Raw genomic sequence first — 22,055 nt, forward strand, 5'->3', positions numbered from 1 at the left:
GCATTCCCTGCCCGTCTCAAACGTCTGGATTTAATGTTCCTAATTATGTCAGGTGAATACACCAGAAGAAAGATTACCGAAGATAATTTTAGAATGGATGCCATTTAGAAAAATGAAGAGGGGGCACGCCTTGCAAAAATATATGACATTAAAAATAGAATGAAGAAGAAAAAAATGAGATAGAAGGGCAATGGAATATAGAAGAATGGCGACAACGGATTAGAATTTCAAAGAAAGAGCTTTTGGGCACAGGAAGACGTTTGGTATATTGTAAAACCAGGTGTATATTTAATAATGATGATGGTGACAATGAAGACAACGACAATAATAATGTTAGGGAAGCATTTTATGTGTCTTCTAACAATGAGAGATGCGTTTCATTCGATGGGTAAACGTAATGAAATGTAACAGGAGAACTGTGGAATGTTCCATAATACATTTATGCACGTTACTACGCTTTATACATTAATATTCTGTCAACGATCTAAATTTGTGAGAATACAGAATCGCCCAATCTCTCTAGAATTATGGAACTCTGTCCAGTTAGACGTCATACACAGGTAACGATAAACAACTTTGGTTCATTCCTTTAGGAAATTCACAATTAAAAGGAAAAAACTAATACTCTGTCAGTGTAATATAAAAACGCCTCGATCGTTGCGGAAATTTTAGTTGTACAACTGAAACATTGTTGCTTGGTAACGTACAAGAACACATGAAATCTGAAGGAGGATATTCTTCAGTAATCAATAGTGTCATGTGATGGAAAAGAAAACGTGATATCGAGTTACATTCATATTTGTGAGTGTATGTGCATAGCGCGGCCAAGGAAAAAAAACGTATCGGAAGCAGGTCGCTGCTGTAGATTTGTCATCAGTTTGTGATTAAATTACAGACGTACTAACTTTCATATATAATGCGTGAGTCAGCCCACATCAGCTCACGACTTCCGCTGTTCCGCATTGACACGATGGTCCTCGAGATTTAGAGATGATCTTATAACTTTTGTGTTTAATGTTGTGTTTTCGTCCTATTGCTGCTATTATTATTATTATTATTATTATTATTATTATTATTATTATTATTATTATTATTATTAGCCTATTACTTTTGGCTTTTAAAGAACCCGGAGATTCATTGCCTCCCTCACATTAGCCCGCCATCGGTCCCTATTCTGAGTAAGATTAATCCAGTCCCTACCATCTTATCCCACCTTCCTCAAATACATTTTTTATAGTATCCTCCCATTTACGTCTCGGTCTACCGAAAGGTATTTTTTCCCTCCGGTCTCCCAACTCACACTCTATATGCGTTTCGTTGTGAATCCATGGACTCATCTGTTTTATAAATTATGTAAATTGTAATTCTTGAACATTGTAATTGAGTCAGTAAATAAATAAATAAATAAATATAAATTAAATCAATAAATTGATTAAAATAAATTAATTAAAGAATAAATGAATAAAAGTAAATAAATAAATATAAATAATAAAATAATAAATAAAAATTAAAAAACAAAAAGTTGAATAACAAATATAAAAAAAATAAATAAAAAGGTAAAAAAATGAAAATAAAGAAATAAAAATGAAAAAATAAAAAACAAAATAAATAAAAAAATGAATGAGTGGGAAAATTAATAAAAATAAATTAGGTAGGTAGGTAGATAAGAAAATAAATTAAAAATAAATAAATAAATAAATAAATAACTAAATAAATAAATAAAAATAAAATAAAAATAAATAAAAATATCATCGACGCTAGTTAGCCGCGCAGTTGGTACAGTGTGGTTAATCAACAATTAAAAACAGCCAGAGTTACTGATTGAAATCCCGCTATACAGCGTTTGGAGTATATGAAATGAAATAAGTTATTTACGTATTTTCTAACGTATATGAAATAACAGAAATAATTAATATATTCCATTTACTCGGTTATTGGAAATACAAATTGAGGGGATCCCGTTCAAAACCTGCTAAATGCATAATTTTAGATATTGAGAAAAATGATAATTATATACTACCCCAGTTACTGAGATAGTAACCATGAGTAATGCAATTATTTGCTAACATAAGTCTGCAAGCATATATTATTTTCTAAATTGTCAATAGATTCGCTGAATTAATTCAGCAGATAATGATATTTTAATTGTAAATTAAGCAGGGTTTGTAGTGTAGTTTCTATGAAACATCTATCAAATTAAGTTTATAACAGTATATTTCACTGAAAGACATAATATGGTTAAATGTTATACATTTTTTCATAAGTTTTACTATTTTTAACACTAAAAGGACCGCATATTTCATTCTGACTGGTAAGCGTTCTTAAGGCTCCATGTTAGCGTCTCTATTTATTTAATGACTTCTGTACGCGTACACTTTTTATTTTTAAACTTATCTGAAAAAATGAAATATCTAACACGAATGTGAAGAGAGTTATAAATGTATTTAGCCTAAAGGACCGCCACAGTTTATTTTTATCAGTAGCAGCAATTGTTGTTGTAATGGTGAAATACGCAATAATGAGTTTCTTAAATTTTTCCTCGTGTTATTCCAGACAAAATTTTTCGCCGATCACTTTTGGGCAATGTTGAAATTCGAAGCTTAACAATAAAATAGTGCTGCAGTAATTAATAGTTGGAGCTATTTTAGAACATTCTATAACTTTTTGTACAACAGATTTTACCTTATTTATTCTCTATGCATTTCTACACTTCTGCGTATATTCTACTAAGCTGACATTCCTCACTTTCATAAACGAGAGTAGGATTGTGTAGTCCATTAATTAAGTAATTAAGTCATTCATTCATAGTGTTCTGTCCAAGAGCAAGTCTTTCACTGCAAACCGAGTATTCTCCAGTCTTTCCTATTTACCGCCTTCCTCTTTGTCTCCTCATATTATCCATATATTATCTTAACGTCGTCTATCATCTGATATCTTCTTCTGCCCCGAACTCTTCTCCCGTTCACCATTCCCTCCAGTAGGCAATTTCTTCTCAGCCAGTGACCCAGCCAATTCCTTCTCCTCTTTCTGATCAGCTTCAGCATCATTCTTTCTTCATCCACTTTTTCCAACACAGCTTCGTTTCTTATTCTGTTTGTCCACTTCACACGCTCCATCCTTCTCCATATTCACATTTCAAATGCTTCTAGTCGCTTCTCTTCACTTCCATGTTTCTGCCCCATACAATGCCAGACTCCACACAAAACACTTCACTAGTCTCTTCCTTAGTTCTTTCTCCAGAGGTTCGCAGTACATGCTCCATTTTCTATTAAAAGCAATTGAAGAGTCCACTGCAAGAATGATGGATGTCATTTGGAATACAATTTTCAAGAGAAGCAATTGAAAGTTTGAAATGCTTAGTGCTCAAAGCTTAACTGTGATTTTCCGATCATTACTGGACAATGACTTCAGTGTTAATGCCATATGACTCTCTTTGTACATTCTATATTTCTTAAGCTATTCATTGACAATCTTGGTTCATTTTCGACAAGAAAGTGATATCCATCATTCTTGCAGTGGACTCTTCAATTGCTATTCTTCTTTTGACTTTTTTGGCAGAAGCTGATGTTAATGCTTATAGTACACCCCAAGTATTTGAAGCTATCCACTTGCTCTACTGGCTTATTTAGAAGTGTAGTCTATAATGCCGCCGAAAATATAGCCTACGTTTTTGAATATATAGTTCATAATTTGACTTACTTAGAAATAAACAAAGTTTAATTTAATAATCGATAATGTATTGAATTTGTTCCAAAGGTATTTAAATGTCGATGTTGCGATACTAGAAGAAGTAGTAGTAGTAATTGCAGTAATGGTAATATTGGTAATGATAATAAAAGTGGTAATGGTGGTATACATAATTCGGATTGAATTTGTACTAATAAAATCTCTACATCAATATTCAGTTCAGTAATCCTATTAAGAAGACTTATACGTGAGTGAATGAGTGGAAAGAAATAATTGCATAAATGTGCTAATATTTAAACTGTATATTCACAGATAGTTGCAGCCACTTTTATGACACTTACGCAGCATTACAATGCACTATTTAATAACATAGATCTCTCTATACTCGCTATTATATACCGTGTGAAAAAAAAATGAGTTTGAATATAATACGAGGTCATCTCAATAACAAATTATGGTAGGAACTTACAATTAGTTTTTTTTTCTTAATAGTGCTTCATACGGCATTTTTTAAACTACGTTATTGTAATAATGTTCCTGCAATTAGTTACGTAGAAAAATTATGAATTTCATTGCCATTTTTACATCTTCTAATATTTAAACTACAGATTTATAAAAAGTTGCAACCATAATTTTATGAAAATTTTACGTTCATATAATGGACTATCCATTAATATTTTATGATCTGAAACATAAATTTTCAATGCTTTGCTTTTTGCACACTGATTATTACAAAATGTGAACAAATATTTAAAACATTGTATGTTATGAATCTAAATACACTTGTGTCAAAAAAATATTATTTTATTACGATATTTTTGATAGTTTTTTGTAAGGTAATGTTTAGACTGGACTAAATATTGCTGTGATTAGTTACGTTAAACAATTTATAAAAAGAACACTAATTAAAATGAATGTTAATTTTTGAAATTAATTGAAAATTCTTACATGAATATCATCATAATAATAGTAGTACATCTTTAACGGACTTGAGTCCTGAAGGGTTACATACAATATTTCCAGTTTTCTAACATAGACCCAATTTGCTTTTGAGGTGTATGCCTTCATACTCAGTATATAAAAATGTATTTATTTTTTCATGTTGTATGTAACAGTGTGTAAAGAAAAACTTACGCATCTCAAAGTTATGTTTTACATCTTACGATTTCCTAAACGATCCATTATAAGAATGTAATAATTACATCTAATTATGGACACAACTCTTCCTGGTTTACAGTTTAAATATTAGGAAATTAATAATGAATTTTTCAGGCTTTCACATATAAGGCTCCTTAAAGAAGGCGAACACTTATGGGCCTTTCTCGCTTTTGAATTTTTATGAGAAAAAAATAGAAGTTCCTATAGCACATTTTCAGCTGAAGTCTGTAAAATGATTTTTTTAACAAAATAAAGCATATTTTGCTCTATTATTATGAAGTAATATTAATATTGGAAAGTAAGTCTTCAGACAGCTCTAAGTTGTGAAAGTTTGTGTTAATGTTGTGTTGGAGACTTCATAATATATAAAAATAATTAATCTCTCTCGTAAAATTATTTTTAAGAAAATACCTATATCGCTTCATTTTTAATATGAACATAAATCGTTACATAGGATTTATATTAAACTATTTTAAGTGATTATTTTTAAAACGAAACAAATTTTAGTAAGGTAATAATTATATTTTTGTGAATCATTCTCTTATATTATCTTTTTAATACTGAATATATACAAAACCAATTACATATTGTAATAGAAATAATTGAAGTAAACAGACAGACAATAGATGACATAATAAGAAATAAAAACTCTCTTTACGATATCAGAAATGCTCAAACGTGTATTTTAATGAAATTGTGAATACATTGTCATTGTGTTTTGTACAATAATATAAAAATTAACCGAATAGCGAAGGTTACATTTCTTCTATGGATTTGATATTTTTGCATATCAAATTGTAAATCATTTTTTTTTGTGTTATAAATTTTTAGACATTGGGAAATAGGACATTGCTATTTTTATATTAGGGGATAGAAGGAATTTCATAATTTCAATCAAAACGTACCTAAAGTACGAGTAGGCCTATGATCTATTAATAGTGATGAACGAAATCGCCATGAAATATTTGGCGACCAATATTCTACATTAAATCAAAATTGCTAGCCGACCTGAGTTCTGAATTAAAAAAGGCGGCAGAACAGAAATTCAAAGATTTCGTGGATCTGCATTGCTGAAATTAAGTTATCGGGCGAGCAGGAGTTTTCAACGCTACGACAGTAAATTTCAACGTCACTGGAATTCATTGGTAGCAGTTAATATGGATATGTAACCCGCTTTACTGAAGTGACGGAGAAGTTGCCGCTTCAACAGGGGTTTTGAACATTACGACTGGGAGTTTCAAGGAGACCGAAACTCTCTTGCTATGCTTTATAAAAGTACTATGTATGTATGTATGTATGTATGTATGTATGTATGTATGTATGTATGTATGTATGTATGTATGTATGTATGTATGTATGTATGTATGTATGTATGTATGTATGTATGCATGTATGTATGTATGTATGCACAGTGTTCTGCCCAAGAGCAGGTCTTTAACTGCAAATCCAGCATTTCCCATTCTTCCCAAATTCTTGCTTTTCTCTTAATCTCCCCTTATAATACCTTAACGTTGTCTATCAGCTGATATCTTTTACCCCGAACTCTTCTCCCGTTCACCATTCCTTAAATATCGCAATTAACAAATTAGGCCCACACCAAAATAAAAGGAATCAGTCACCGCACTCACACACCTACTGGCACTTATGCCAGAAATAATTTCATATGTGTAAATATATTTTATTATTATTTATGTACAATGGCTGGAGAGGGCACCCTAAAACGGCCTCTGGCTCAAAGCCTGAAATGTCAATAAACAAGAAGAAGAAGAAGAAGAACAACAACAACAACAACAACGTAGTCTATCATTGGAATGATATAGAAGTTGTCAACGCATAAATGCTTATATCTCAACAATAGGAAGATACTATGATGCGCGGTAAAAAGGGCGTAGGTCAGAAGTTAGTTTTGAGTTATGTGAATACAAAAATGTACTTCTTCAGGTGGTGTAAAGGGCATATTATGTCTATCCTCTTTCATAATGATGGAGCTCTTTTCAGATTTTCAGACCATTATAATGACATTGGTACTTATTTCTAACTTTGATTTTTCTTTCCTGATAACTTGCAATTTGTGACTTATGCCCTTTTGCCGCGCATCATATGTTATAAGGATGGTAGGAACTTGCAGGATAAAATTAAAAACGGCACAAGAATCCTTTTTATAACATTTAATTACATGACCGCTTAATAATATCAATGCCACAAGGAAACAATAGTAGGAGAATTGGAAAGTGAAATAGATTGGCTGGAATTTTGGTGTACCCCGAATCACTTATATAACAAAATGTCCCATCACTTAGGTGTTAAAAGTAGACGCTTTGGAGTGATCACTTCCAATTGTTGAAGATACGGACGCTGATGTCCATAAATTAAACAATCAGATGGGCAGTGTCGTCATCGGGATGCTTGGCGCTGGTGCCGAGGTGCTCAGCGGTAGTAGTAGTGGTAGGCGGGATAGGCAGCATAGGCGGCGTAGGGGTAGGCGGCGTAGCCGTAGGCGGCATAGGGGGCGGCGTAGTACACGGCCTCGGAGCCCTTCAGGTCTTTCTTGGCCTCCTCGACGGCGGACACTGCGGCCACCACGAAGCAGAGGGCGAGGATAACAGCTACCTGAAACAGTTGACAGCCGATCAGAATTACTTCTCCCAACAACTAGCTTCCAGATTGTCGAACAATTGTCTTACTTTCCGAAACCAGGCAATTCTTTACTGATCTTTACAAACATCAGATTATATTTCCTTTATTAATTCATTATATTGTAATACATGAGTGAGTGGTAAATTATAATCGCAAGAAAACCTGAAGTTGTATAACAACAAATCTCTTAAGAACTTCTGGGAGTCGAACTCCGGTCCTTCTGATGAGAAACATTAGCTGACAGAGCTATAGCTTGAGTCACATTGCTACGAAACAGTCATTTGTTTGTCTGTTTGTACGTCTCGCCTGATTATTTTTAAATACTAAATATGTTGTAATAAAATTTCATAAGCAACCTTATAAAGGGAATATAGAGATTCCATTATGGTTCTTTAGGTATTGAAAATTAATGCAAATATTATTAAAGTGATTTCACAAAAGATTTGGAAAAATAAGGTAATTATTAGTATAAATGACATTATTGTTAAAGTTGAATTATTGAAATATAACTTAGGAAATCCCACATAGTAGCAGAGATGTGAGGTAATTGCAAAGAGCTGTCCTCTATTGGGAGAGGCCATCAACTTTTATGAGGTCATTTTTGGCTATTATTATTATTATTATTATTATTATTATTATTATTATTATTACATTGTTATTACTGGGAATGTTAAAATCGATGCATAGTATAATGTAGCCTACTAGAAACTATAGATTCAGTTCTCTTCGGGTAAGTTATTTTTCATCAGAATAGAATAGATTTCTTATATACTGTAAAATAAAATTATTATTATTATTATTATTATTATTATTATTATTTATTATTATTATTATTATTATTATTATTTATTATTATTACTGTTATAAATATTGATAGCCGGATGCAATGTGATAAAATTGAAATAAACACACACATATGGAGTCTGTTCAAGATATAACAAGTTTGTAACAATATTATGAACTGAAATTTCTTAATGTTATGTAATAATTGATAGTTAATCAAGACATATTACTTTTGTTTGATAAATGAGAAACATGTAACCTTTTGTTTTCAATTAAATAAATGTCACACAGTAGTCGTATGAAGATACAAAATATTAATTAGAATAAATACATATTTGGTGAATAGCTCCGAGTGGTTAATAGTGCTCAATACTAGACAATAATGATAATAAACTACAACTTTTTCTCTAAATTCCGAGAGTAACTGGCATATAGTAGACCTATGGTTGTACTTCAAGTATACATGTATATCTTTTATAATAATTTTAATAATATAATGTAAATACAGCATAAAATAGGTATTTGATTTGTCACGTGTCATATTTTTGTAATATTTCATATTATTGTTCGCGCCATAGCATGATTATTATAGTCCATGAATAATAATAATAATAATAATAATAATAATAATAATAATAATAATAATAATAATAATAATAATAATAATAATAATCCGAGGCACGACAGTCCATGAAGATCCATGAAACTAACAGTTATTTGTTTGTTTACAGAATCTGAAAAGTGGGCTGACAACTGTAAAGTGGGCTGACAACTGTAAAGGTATGAGAAGAGAGAATGTATTTTCTAAGCACATGGCATTTTTAACCGTTTCTTTCAAGTATAAAACGAAGCTTGTTGTTTAGTGAGATGTGAATATATTTGAAGTATTAATAAAATTTGTCTGGCATTGTTTCCTTCATCTATTTTCCGATATAATTTTAAACTGAATACTCCACACTGAGGTTGCAATGTTAAGTGGTATTTGAAAATAAACAACTCTGTGTTCACTAGCTCCTGGTGATTTCACGTCTGAAGTTTAACAGCTATATTAATATAAATAGTCAACAATTTACATATCTGAACATAGACATAAATATTGTGCAAACGTAGTGTAAAATGAAGTTGGCTATAGGTCTTACCTAACTATAATTTATATTTTTACATTTTAAAGACGTTTAATGCACGTCGAAGCTATCTTAGAATATTCTACGTATTTATTTTTCCACAAAAAATGTATTAGTCGTAGTTGGTACTTGTATTGCATATTCAATAGTAACAATTTTGAACTGGGAGCAGAAAATAAATATGAAACTATACATTTAATCATTATAAAATGCCGATAACTAATTTCTGAACGGGAAAGTTAAACATTTCACTGTACACTGGTGAGTTATTTCATTTTATATTTTAAGAGAGAAGTCAGAAGTTAACGTTTTATTTTATGTGTGGGATAAACTTTAACACAGTTTTTCGTTCGTATAGTGAATTTGAATTAATCAGTACTTTGAAGGAAGAGTACGATTAAATTGCGAGAGATAAATTATATTTTAAAATAATAATCTTTGTTAAAATTCCTTATAAATAATATCGCACCCTTACAATATACTGTCGTAACTCTCAAAAATTGAATTTTGAGTTAGAGTAACGTTGCCTAATTCCATGATACTCCTAATTCCGTGATACTCCTAATTCCGTGATACGTTTCTTTCACTGAATGTCACGGGGTTGGATATCTTGCTAGGAAGTTCACCGATGTCTCAAAAGTAGGCGAAAGATGTACTCTTTCGAGAAAGATGTCTGGCGCTATGGTCGAACGGCAAAGCTTTGAGTGACATTCAATTTAAAAAAAAAATATCACGGGATTTGGAGTATCACGGAATTAGGCAACTTTACCCTACATACAGTTTTGTAATTTTTATTTAATCCTCCATCAAACAGTAGAACTGTCTTATCTCTAAGTTCAAGGACAAAGCCTGCAAGGCTCGTACCTACTGATACTTGGTAATCTTCATTGGTTTATGTTGTATTTACTGAAAACTAACCTTTGGTATTTACGACAGCATTATTTTAAGAGTGCGATATAATGGAATTCCTAGAAAAATTAGATTTCAAAGGTAATTTAATGTACAGTTTGAAAGATAAACAAGAATAAATTTAACAACAGTAATAAAATTAGAGTAATTATTTTCGGAATATGAGACATACACCTGTGAATTCGTGTTTCGTTCTATATATGCAGTATGTTTAGTGTAAATATTAACGAAATCATATTTACGCAGTTAGCGATGAACTAAAACTGTATCCGGAATTGTCCCGAGCAACTAGCGCTGTCTGCGTGTAGAAACGTAGTAACCTGAACAGCTGATCCCGACATACGCATAAGCAATAGAGCCGGACAATGACGTGCGCGTTTTTTTAGATGGGCGTGTCAAGAACTGCCTAATAGCAGACTTGCTTTCGTCTGCACCGGTTAAAGAGTCAGTTTTTCTTATTTTGGTAGCGGAGATCAGTTGATACGAACGATTTACGAGACATTTAATACGACGCACGGTTAAATGTGTGGCCTTTATGTCTGTTATATACTTTGTATATATTTTATTGCGAAATTATGTTTAAAAAAGCGCATTTCACTTTAAATTTTAGACATTACATTTCCTTCAAATTTTCTTGTTTAATGTTGCTGAATTATTCTTCAGACCTCTTCAGATCTGAATTTATATTAAACAAAATTGAAAAAAAAAAAAAAAACTAGTCACATAATTATTCTGGGGCTTCAAAATTCCCAAATCAAGTCTTGACAGAAAATCAAAATTTGGGGAAAATTTTGACCCCTGGGGCCCCAAAATTTTAAATTTTATTTTTAATTCAGGTATATAAATGTTTCAAAAATAATATTCTCCATTTCTATCACATTGAATTTTTCAAAATATTTGAAAGTATCGAAGACATTCCAAAAAAAAAAAAGTACACTATAATGTACATGAGGCCTGACGGGGTTAAAACTTATTGTGCAGCTATTCATACCTGAAAATGATGCATGAAAATGATGCATGAAATTGAATTTATGTTTTTATTGCTTATGTTTATAATTTGGAAACGCAAGTTTCTATGTTCTCATTTAAAAATACGTTATTTTGTATAACTTATAATCCTTTCATTTTACTTTTGTTGAAGTAGACTTTAACCCTATTTGGGGAAAAATAATCCAATTTAAACTTTCCTCACGTTTCACGTTTAAGGCTTTTTATATTAAAAATTTCCTTGCCGTTTCCAGAGAAAACAATATTTTAAAGATCATCCTTTAATATCTCTAGACTTTTTTATTTTGCACATAATTTTGTTAATATTAGATTTAGAAATACATTTAACAAATTTCAAGAAGTCCATGCAATGTGGATATGTCTTCATTTTAAATGCTATGCTGCCTTCTTTGCGAGCAGAAATCTTGAATACGTTTTATTTTGGTTTACGAAGCTATTTTAAATAATATAATTTAATTGTTAACCTAGACACATTAACATTAATTGTAATCGTAATATATATATATTCTATAAGATTTGTGTTTGATAAGCTTATTTATTTGCATTTATTTAAAACGAAAACAATTATATTACTTAGATATTTTTTAATAAGACACTATCACTTATATGTTTTAATGATAGGTAGTGTCTTGCTTACCTGTTTTTAGAGGTAGGGTAAAGGTTGGTAATATTGTGATACTAATAATATTAAGAAAGTTCTTTTTGAGAATTTTTTATAATTTTACTGAGTTAGAGGAAGATCATTTTTTTGCGTCAATGTATTAAGGGAATGTTCATGGACAAGTTTCTGCACAAAACCGGTCCTTCTCTCACTCAGTAAAATTGAAAAAAAATTCTCAGAAAGAACTGTCATAATATTAGTAGTATCAAAATATTACCAATCTTTACCCTATATACTTCTTTCATAAGAGTACACGATTAATAAATCATTATTTATTTGTTTTAAATAATCTTTTCAATAAAATAGTACAGATCTTATTTCAACTTACCATTTTCAGTAAAAGTATTGTCGCATAGACCTATTAAAATATTATGTTCATTAAAGCTTGTAAGAAGTTTTCTTAAAGTTATATCATTCTGATATGGAATCGAAAATAAAAACAAAACAATGTTAAAGTTGTCAAAGAAATTATTTGTTACTTATCATTATAAACTCTGATAATTTATTTATTATAGTCCGTGACACTTGTCACATTATAAGAATTCTTCGCTTAAGAATTTCTCTCTTTCATTTTATTATTTAAGAAGTTAGATGTTACTTCAGTTTACACAGGGGGATTCACGAGGATTTACCGTTACTTACGAAACTTATTTCCGGAGACATTCTGAGCAAAAATGTCATGCAAACATTTGCTCTAATCTCAATATTTTCAAAGTTACATTAATTTGAAGTTTACTAGTAAAATACTTTTTTTTTCTTCTTTAGTTTTAAGGATAAAAATATTACAAATAGAGAATGAACTACTCAGAAGTGTCATTTCTTTAATTGGCCAATGTTCTGAAGCTAAAAATGTGTTGTTAATTGCTTTGTACAGATTTATTTTTCAATTTTTAACTAAAAATTACATCATTCCTACGTACTTATCACAAAAATTGTTACAAGTCATACGACTTTAGAAACTTGATTCTTTACAGTTTAATTATGCATCCTAATGTACAGTCTTAAAGAATTTACAAGAGTGGCGTCATCTGTAAAAATTGTTGTGATAAATGCGAAAGAAAATGTAATATTGTAGTTAAAAATCGAAAAAAAACTGTACAAAGCAACTATGGAATTCACAACACATATTTAGCTTCAGAATACTAGCTAATTAAAGAAATGATACTCCTGAATAATTCATTCTTTATCTGTAATGTTCTTTTACCCTTAAAACTCAGGAATAATGATATTTTGCAAACAACTTCAAATTAGTGTAATTCTGAAAATATTGAGATTAGGACAAATGTTGATATGACATTTTTTGCTCAGAATGTCTTCGGAAATAAGCTCCGTAAGGGACTGTAAATTCTCTTGAATCACCCTGTATAGTGTTTAGTAAATTATTTGATAAATATTAACTATGTATGTATCTTGAAACACAAAATTTTTTAAAACAGGAGTAGGACGATAGATATTCTAGTGCTGGATAGATATCTAATGCTTGCATTATTTTGGAACTTAGTTTGAAAAATTATGTTCCAGGCCGAATAAAAAAGTGGTTACAGTTCTGTCAGATTTAGATTTTGAAAACAAAATAACTGGTACTTACGACGGCCTTCATGTTGACTGGAACGCGACTCTTGAGTTTCTATCAAGTGTCTGATACCGGTATAACAGTCCACACTGATATTTATATCCCCCCAAAAAATCCGGGCGGCTCGGGGTGGGGTCGACCTTGGAAACTCCTGGAGTCATTTGCCCCCACTCCCGGCGTTCTAGCACCCTTCGTCACTTAGGCCCAGTTGGATGTGGGCAGAAGCTCCCACCGCTGGGGTGTGGCCCCTCCTTTTCTGCCTCGATTCCTAATCGGAGCATCTCGAAACAATCTCAACCTTGAACTTGTAAAAAAGTACGCACAAAAGACGACTTCTGTAATTATTTCGCTGGCACGGAACGTAACTTCCCAAGGACCACTCAATAAAGTGTGGGGAGGGACTGCCTCTTCGATCGTGGATGAATCTTGTAGTCCAGGATACCTCTGGGGCAGAAGAAACTGAATTCCTCAATGATCAGTGCAAAAATGTCTGATAGAACACTCTTCTCCGTTCCTTAAATTTATAACTTACTGTATTTCAGATCTGTAAGCTTTCTGAATATTTCTTTCATTTGGATCTGTGATCGCGTTTGTGAGTAAATAATACAGATAAATAGAGCTATTATGTCATTGCTGTCAGTAACTCAGTCAACGAGTTATACAAATTGTTACTGCCTAATTACTGTCTTTAGTTTTATTGACTTGGCTTAAGTAGGTAACAAAGGCAATAATTGAATGAGTAGGTCAGTAAAATACAATAAAATTGAGAAAGTACATAACAGGTGTATGATCACTATGTCTGTTAAGTTTCTTTATTTATCATACATGTTTCTGGGATTGGATTCCCATTATCAGTGATGTCGAGACTGCAACGGAAACGTTTTTACAATTACTAACTGAAATAGTTACTTATATGTTAAAATTTGAGACATTTTTTAAAATTTAAAAAACAATAAATTATCATGAAGTTACAATATAATTTGTTAAATTAAAAAATTGTTTGATAAAAAATAAAAAAATATATTATGTTCAAGCAACAAAAATTTGTATTATAACTTTTGTTTGAGTATACTAAAATTTTAAAAAGAATATTTTAAAAATAAACTACATTGATTGTAAAATATTCTTTTTAACATTTTAGTATACTCAAACAAAAGTTATAATACAAATTTTTGTTGTTTGGAACTTAATATATTTTTTATTTTTTATCAAACTTTTTAAATTTAACAAATGATATTGTAAATTACTGTAACTTCATGACAATTTATTGTTTTTAACTTTTAAAAAATTGCTTAAATTTTAACATATGATAAGTAACTATTTCAGTTAGTAATTGTAAATGTTTCCGTTGCAGTCTTGACATCACTGATGATGGGGATGCAATCCCCGAAACAAGTATGATAAAGAAACTCAACAGACATGGTGCTCATACAACTGTTATATATATATATATATATATATATATATATATATATATATATATATATATATATATATATTTAAATTTCATTGTATTTTATCAATTTTAATGAACACTGCTATAAAATTGACCAAAAACGTGTATTTTATCATTAAGTAGGTCAGTAGTTTCAGTTGAGTCTAGCTTAAGTCGAACTATGCCAGGCCACATTGATGAGTCAGTTATTTAGAGTCAGTCAGTCCACATAAAATAACTCTGATTTCATACAGATGTGTACGAGAACTGATAAGATTTATGAGAAAGCCGGGAGACTCTACCGGATGTACGTACGCAATGTTAAATACATCTTGTCACACGACTGTTTGCATATGAAACAACGGTTTACATAAAATTTTCATTGTTACTACTTATTCATGTGGTTTACGAGTAAATTTAAATATTGCATCTTATTGAGTTCGTCCATGTACACAGAAATTCAATTAAAATTGAGATGAATATAAACACGGATTCTATAGATAAAGTTGTGCACGTTTTCGACCATCATTTTTAAATAATAGTAATAATAATAATAATAATAATAATAATAATAATAATAATAATAATAATAGTAATTCTATTTTCAGAATAAGTATACATATTGTTTTTATATATATTCTAGCACCCCAAAAAAGAGTATGTAGTCGTGCTCCACACAATTAAAAAAAAGTATTTAATTAAGTAACAAAAAACGAAAAGTAAGAAGAGGGAAAGAAAACCACAGATACTACAGTAATTGAAGGTTTATATTGCCTCCCTAACATAACAGTTCAATTGATTTTTAAAAAAGAACACTAGCAAATTTAATTTTTTGTAATTTCTCTGTTGTCTTGTTATAGAGCCATGAACCGAAGTTGCTACTGTGATTATAAGCTACAGTTGTGACAATTTAGGTTCTGTCAAGCATATGTTGTCTGATCTTTTAGTTTTGCATTTATGTGAATATAAATTACATATAACTTATAACGATTTTTATGTACGAAATTAAATAAGACATTGTTAAAATTTTATGGATATTAAATACTTTAAATTCAGAATACAAGCTTCTGAAGGATAATCAAGAAGCTTATTAAGATTTTTATTATTACTTTCTGTAGCAGTGTATGGACTGTTTGCGAAATCGGAATTGTCATTAATAATCGTAATCAATCGGCCTGCTTTAGTAATCAGTAGATTACCGTGTTCGCTCAGCATAGTTGACTGGTCCCTCATTTTATTCGGCGTTTTGTCTTCTTTCTTCCCCGTCCCGAATTTTACAGAATTTTGTGTATTTTCTTTGTAAATGTTTCGATATTTAGAAATTAATCCAATTTTTTTAATTTCTCCCCCCCCCCTCCAATATTCACTATGTTAAGTTGCCCGTTCACTAATTTTGCACTTTTATTTGAAACGTTTAAGTGGTAAAACGTAAGTAACTATATACCGGTAACGTCATTGTGTAAAACGTGCGTGCAACTCCTCCAGTTGCTGAGTTCCAGTTCTCTTATTATATCTCTGCCGGTGAATGGCCGTTAAATTTCAAGTAGCTTTTTTTGATATTGGGCGTAAGAGCATTAAAAACATTACAACACTCTGCTATCTCTCTTGCCCGTCACCGCAAACTATGACGTTGCACATAGGCAGGGATACGAGTATAATAAAAGATCTGTACGGCTGCAGAAATGGTGAGAAACGTGATAATTATTACCTCACGTTCCGCCGCATTCCTTTCTTATCTCACTTGTGTGATTCCGATAAGTTACTCATCACAGCACGCGTACGTTCTCGCCATATCACGTGATACCACTGCCGTCTCCTCCGATTATTACACGTCGAGCTTCAAGCGTTTTAAATATCAATCTTTTTCGTCACACCCAATCCTCCGGTACAGTGTACCATATTAGGTGAGGAAGAAGATGTATTCTAGATTCAATGCTTAGTTAAATTACTTGTGCATTTTATCCAGTTCTTATGAAACGTATTTTAACGTTTAAAGTATTAATGAAATGAAGAAATGTATATTATATTTCTATAATTAACTGTAAGTTCTTACATCTGTCGACTTCTAAATGGCAATCTTGTGGGTTCGCTGGTACATGAAGCTTTGTTCAAGAGTACATAGTTACGAGAGTGTAAGATTAGCTAAAAAATAACCGAACAGTGGACAGTAATGCCAAACATGTCTCCTAATGATTTTACATATTGTGTCTAATGTCAAAGACTGTTTTCAGAGGAATAATTCAAATTATACAGGAAATGGGCAACCAAAACTTACTATATACAATGTACGATACTGAAATTTAAATGCGTTAAATGAGAGCAAACAGCACATGAATGTTGCTATTTTCCTCTCTGCTGAATGTTTCACACACGTTTGTTTTTTGTTACAGATTGACTTCATAGTTCTTTTGGATTACATACAGGGTCCGGCAAAAAAGATCTAACGTTCTTAAGTTGGTAGTAACTGTGACTAAGACAGTCGCGCAGCGGTAGGAGCATAGAGGATGGACGCCATTATTAAAGCCACTTCAGTTGCAATGGATCCGTGGAACGCATCGCGTCGTGCGTTTGCCGTTGAGATGTTTTTCAGAACAACCGATTAAGTAGTTGTTACGAAGCGTAGGTTCCGACAGCATTACAATGTGGGTCGGCATGGGCGAGTTCCCAGTCGTAATACAATTTTATTCTGGGTAAAAATTTCAGAACGATTTCTTCACCATTAAAACGTAAGCAATAGGAAGGCCAAGGACCGCCCATACGCCAGAGACCTGGTAGGCAGGGGAGTGCTAAACTTCAGAGTCAGACTCCAGGAGTTGATTAGAAAAATTGGACGTCATTTGGAGGATGTAATTTTCAAAACCTAATTTTGTTCTTTTGTATCAGTAAATGGCAATAATGCCTTTTCTCAGCAAAAGAATAAAAACCAACTTACATTAAAATATAACTGTGTTGCCTCGTTTCAAGAAACGTCAATTTTTTTTGCCGGACCCTGTATAATAAATACATGTATGAACGTATAAGCTATTTGAAATATTGAGAATACAACGAACAGTTTATACACGTATAGACTTCCTTATGGTCATTAATAGTCATTTGTGATATTTATTCTCACTATAAACTTCTGTCTGTCGCTGTTTCTTATGATACCATAAATATGGATTTGTAGAGTTCTCCCACCAAAGTGGTCCAAGGACTTCAATGTCTTTTGTACGGAGGTGGAAGCACTTTCCATTGTTGTCAACAGAACAACCGGAATGACGACAGAGTTAAGGTTATTCAAAGATAAATACGTTTGAGTTTGTTCATATTAGGGATTCTTTACGCCTGCTACCTATCGCAAGTTCAGTGGGCATATCCAAATACAATACGACTTTGCCTATTATATAGGTCGTATTAAATAATATTACATTATATTATGTTGGGAGAAATTTATATAAATGAAAACAATTGGAGGCATGTAAAGTGTATAACACTTCAGTATTATGTTAACAAATTATACTATTTTAATTTCATTTGCAAGTAGGTTGCATCCCTGAATCAGCTTTAGCAACCATGTTCTTCTTGAGATTTTTTTTCTACTTTGTATGTTGGTTCAAATTTGATTAGTAGCCCTACTTCACCTTTTCCTTGGCTTAAAATATTACTTGTAATAATTCTAGGTAAACTTAGTCTGTTATACTCGTACACGCTTTTATTTTTACATTACCTGTCTTAACGTTTCAGTCAACAATTAGCGAGAAAAAACAAATATAGGATACGTGTGAGGAAGGAAAAAGTGGTGCTCAAAATTATTGAAGACTTTAAGCATAGTTTCAAAAAAGATGCTCTTCGAGTAGTGAGAATCACATAAAAATATATGTATTATAATTTGTAATGTGGCATATGCTACATATCCCGCGATCTTTGCCAACGAACTAAACATTCAACACGCTAAAGAATTTATTGCTGTCTATGAAATAGCCCAGAAAGAAAATACCAGCATTGGTAGCAGCCAGCAAATTATTCACCAACACCTAAAATTTTAAAAAATATAATGGCCGATATTAAACATTTTCTCTTAGATCAATAAAGAATCAGAGTATTTCAAAGGCAAATTCAAAGAAGCCATAATGGTCAGAAGACGTAGAAAATTGCCCAATGCCATCATTCTCCTTCATGACATCGTCCGTTCATATTGCGTAAAAATCACACAAGATACCCTTGACTGTAATGTGCTGCCATATGCTGCATATATTTCTGGTTTATCTTCGCTCGTCTATTTCTATTATCAGTTTGGATATCTAAAGGAAAGCTTAGGAGGCAAAACATTCCTAATGAATGACCTAGAATTGAAAGAAGTGAGGAAATGTCTACACAATCAATCAAAGATATTATTACAAAAGGAAATGAAGAAGCTGACTGAAGTGTTATGTAATAATAATAATAATAATAATAATAATAATAATAATAATAATAGACACTAACTTCCTATAAAACAAATGGAATTCTTAATTAATAAATTGTCTATTTAATTTATTGTCGAAGCCTTTCTCACATAACTCTTCTACAGATATTACTTCAAAAATATTGTCAAGTGTATTATCCTAGTTTCAGTTTTGTTATACTTATAATCAAAGCTCGGAACTTGGGGACTTGTGTGTCGTGTGCATGAGTAAGGTTACAGGTACAACGTACACAAAGCTCACCCTGCAAGTGCTCAGGGACAGTCGTGTGTACTAAGAAAGTGGTCACATCGAATGACAGGAAGACGGACGAGGAAACTGTGTCGTGTCGAAGCCAATGACATTCAGATAATTAGAGGTAAACGGTCTGTTTGAAAATAAGAAAATACGTATTATTCGAATGGGTATTGTATACGTTTGAAAATATATTTCTTAAAATTTAGGTACAGAATTTCGTGGAGGAATTCTGAGGAGATACATTATTTTCTTCGAATGGAGAGTTTATATTTTGTAACATGTGTCAGACACAAACTAGAGATTGGAAACGGGCATTCATTGAAATACATTGCAGTCCCTTAAATCGGTGGAAAATTTGTCCATAGCCATAGATCAAGTCGTAGTGGAACCTTCCCTAGTAGTGACATAGAAATTGAAAACTATTTTCGAGACAAATTTAGGATACTTATCTTTCTCAGATATGAGATCAGCTAGTAACTACTGAAAATCGAACAGGAAACAGTGACAGTGAAAACATTCAATACTTTATTTCGGCCTAAGCCTTTATGATACAATTACAAACAATTTTCCAAATTTGAAATTTTTTAAAATTGAAGCTTTTAAAAAATAAATTTGTAAAATTATCCACGATATAATAGAATATTAACAAATGTATTTTTTTACCTTTTATTTCTGTCTACTATATTCTTGTTTTTATTGAATATCACTGGCTTCTGTCGGATTGTCAATTTATATTAAATGTGTATTTTTCTCTCTTTTTCTCTTTCTTCTTTCTTCTTGCTCTTGTGTTGTACTTATTGGTTTGAATTAAGTTACTTACTGTATTTAGTAAAGTGTCCTTGTAAATTTTATGTTATATTATTGACTAAGACCACACCATACACGAGCCTGGCTCTTACGGTAGTGGCCAGAAACATTTTTGTTTTATAAATGTAATTCGTATTCAGTAGGTAGCTAGTTAAAATAAATAAAATAAAAAAAATAATTTTGCTCCCGTCACTTCATGTGACGTGGAAATAAGTTTCTTTCGTTTCAAATCATGTTTAACTAACAGACGAAGAAGGTATGGGTTCGAAAAATATTCGAATGTACGGTATGTAGTCATACACTGTAATAAGATATACAGAGCAGAACTGTAAATTTGATATATTTTGCATGTTTATTTATATGTATGCTATAAAATTACTTGTTTCAACCTACCATGATATTATCATTATGTTGTTCCAGCCAGGAACCACTTTTATAGCAGACCTTACAGTACCTCTGTGCTGGAAGCGGGAGTTTGTTGACATTGAAGTTCGGTCGCTTAGCACGTTCAAAGACACAAGTCCCCAAGTTCCGAGCTTTGCTTATAATATTTAATTTTATCATGAGTGGGATTATTGAAAGATATTCTTCCTAAGGTAAAGATTTTCGTCATGAGATCCTATGAAAAGTGGAATTTACGAGGTAAAAAGTTTTATTGGTATGAGAATTAATAAATAAATATCATAATTTCGTCAGTAAGTTATATAAATTGAAATAATCCTCTGATTAAGGGCTTATTCCTGTTCAAAACCAACGTTTCGAAAAACACTCTGATTCCTTTGTTAGGTATAACTTATTGCAATCGTAGATTTACTGTCTACGTACGAACATTGTAATTATTTCTGTAGTGTTATAATCAGGGCCGAGTGTTTATGGAGATCGCGAAAATCACGACATAATAGATATACAATAGATTTTTACTAATCTTTACGAATGAAGTGATTCTGATTAATAATATGCGGATAAAACAATCGCGACAAATCGCGAAATAGAGTTCTAATAGCGAAATAGGAACACATTCGCGAATTATTACAATTGCGTCGTTTTATAGCGGATTTCATATTCTGAGTTTTTTCGGATTTCTTTACTACTTGAACTTGTTACATATTCAAGTAATAATAATAATAATAATAATAATAATAATAATAATAATAATAATAATAATAATAATAATAATAATGATTTATTTAACCTGGCAGAGTTAAGGCCATACGGCCTTCTCTAACACTCAACCAGGTAGGCTATAGTACTTGGTATTCCAGGTGTTCTGATTCCATTAGTGAACTCAAAAGACGGAGAATTCAACATTTCACTCATAGTTTGAAAGTGTTAATTTGAGGACCGCAAGTTTTTTTTTCGTTTTTAATTAATATGTGTTAAATATATTCTCAATTCAACAAATGTTGTCTATTGGCCATACCACACCTTTACCAGAATCCAACGAACCTTTAATGTTAATTATTGCAAAGTACTATTCATACTGAATTAATACTTCAATTTCAAAATAAATGTATTTTCCAAAATTTCCATCAAATAGTACAAATCAATTTCAACAATCTCCGCTGACTTCAATATTAAAAAACACAAATGATAA

General features: G+C 31.5%; 1 long non-coding RNA gene across 1 annotated transcript; it reads right to left on the reverse strand.

Moving 5' to 3' along the window:
* Positions 1-6,998: 6,998 nt before the first annotated feature.
* Positions 6,999-13,936, reverse strand: LOC138699880 (uncharacterized). The gene is made up of 2 exons (XR_011332111.1): positions 13,556-13,936; positions 6,999-7,455 (listed from the first exon to the last, which is right to left on the reverse strand). It is a non-coding gene; the product is annotated as an uncharacterized lncRNA (long non-coding RNA).
* Between the last annotated feature and the right edge of the window lie 8,119 nt (positions 13,937-22,055).

The sequence above is a fragment of the Periplaneta americana genome, chromosome 5 (genome assembly GCF_040183065.1).
Source record: "Periplaneta americana isolate PAMFEO1 chromosome 5, P.americana_PAMFEO1_priV1, whole genome shotgun sequence".
In the NCBI taxonomy this organism is placed as follows: domain Eukaryota; kingdom Metazoa; phylum Arthropoda; class Insecta; order Blattodea; family Blattidae; genus Periplaneta; species Periplaneta americana.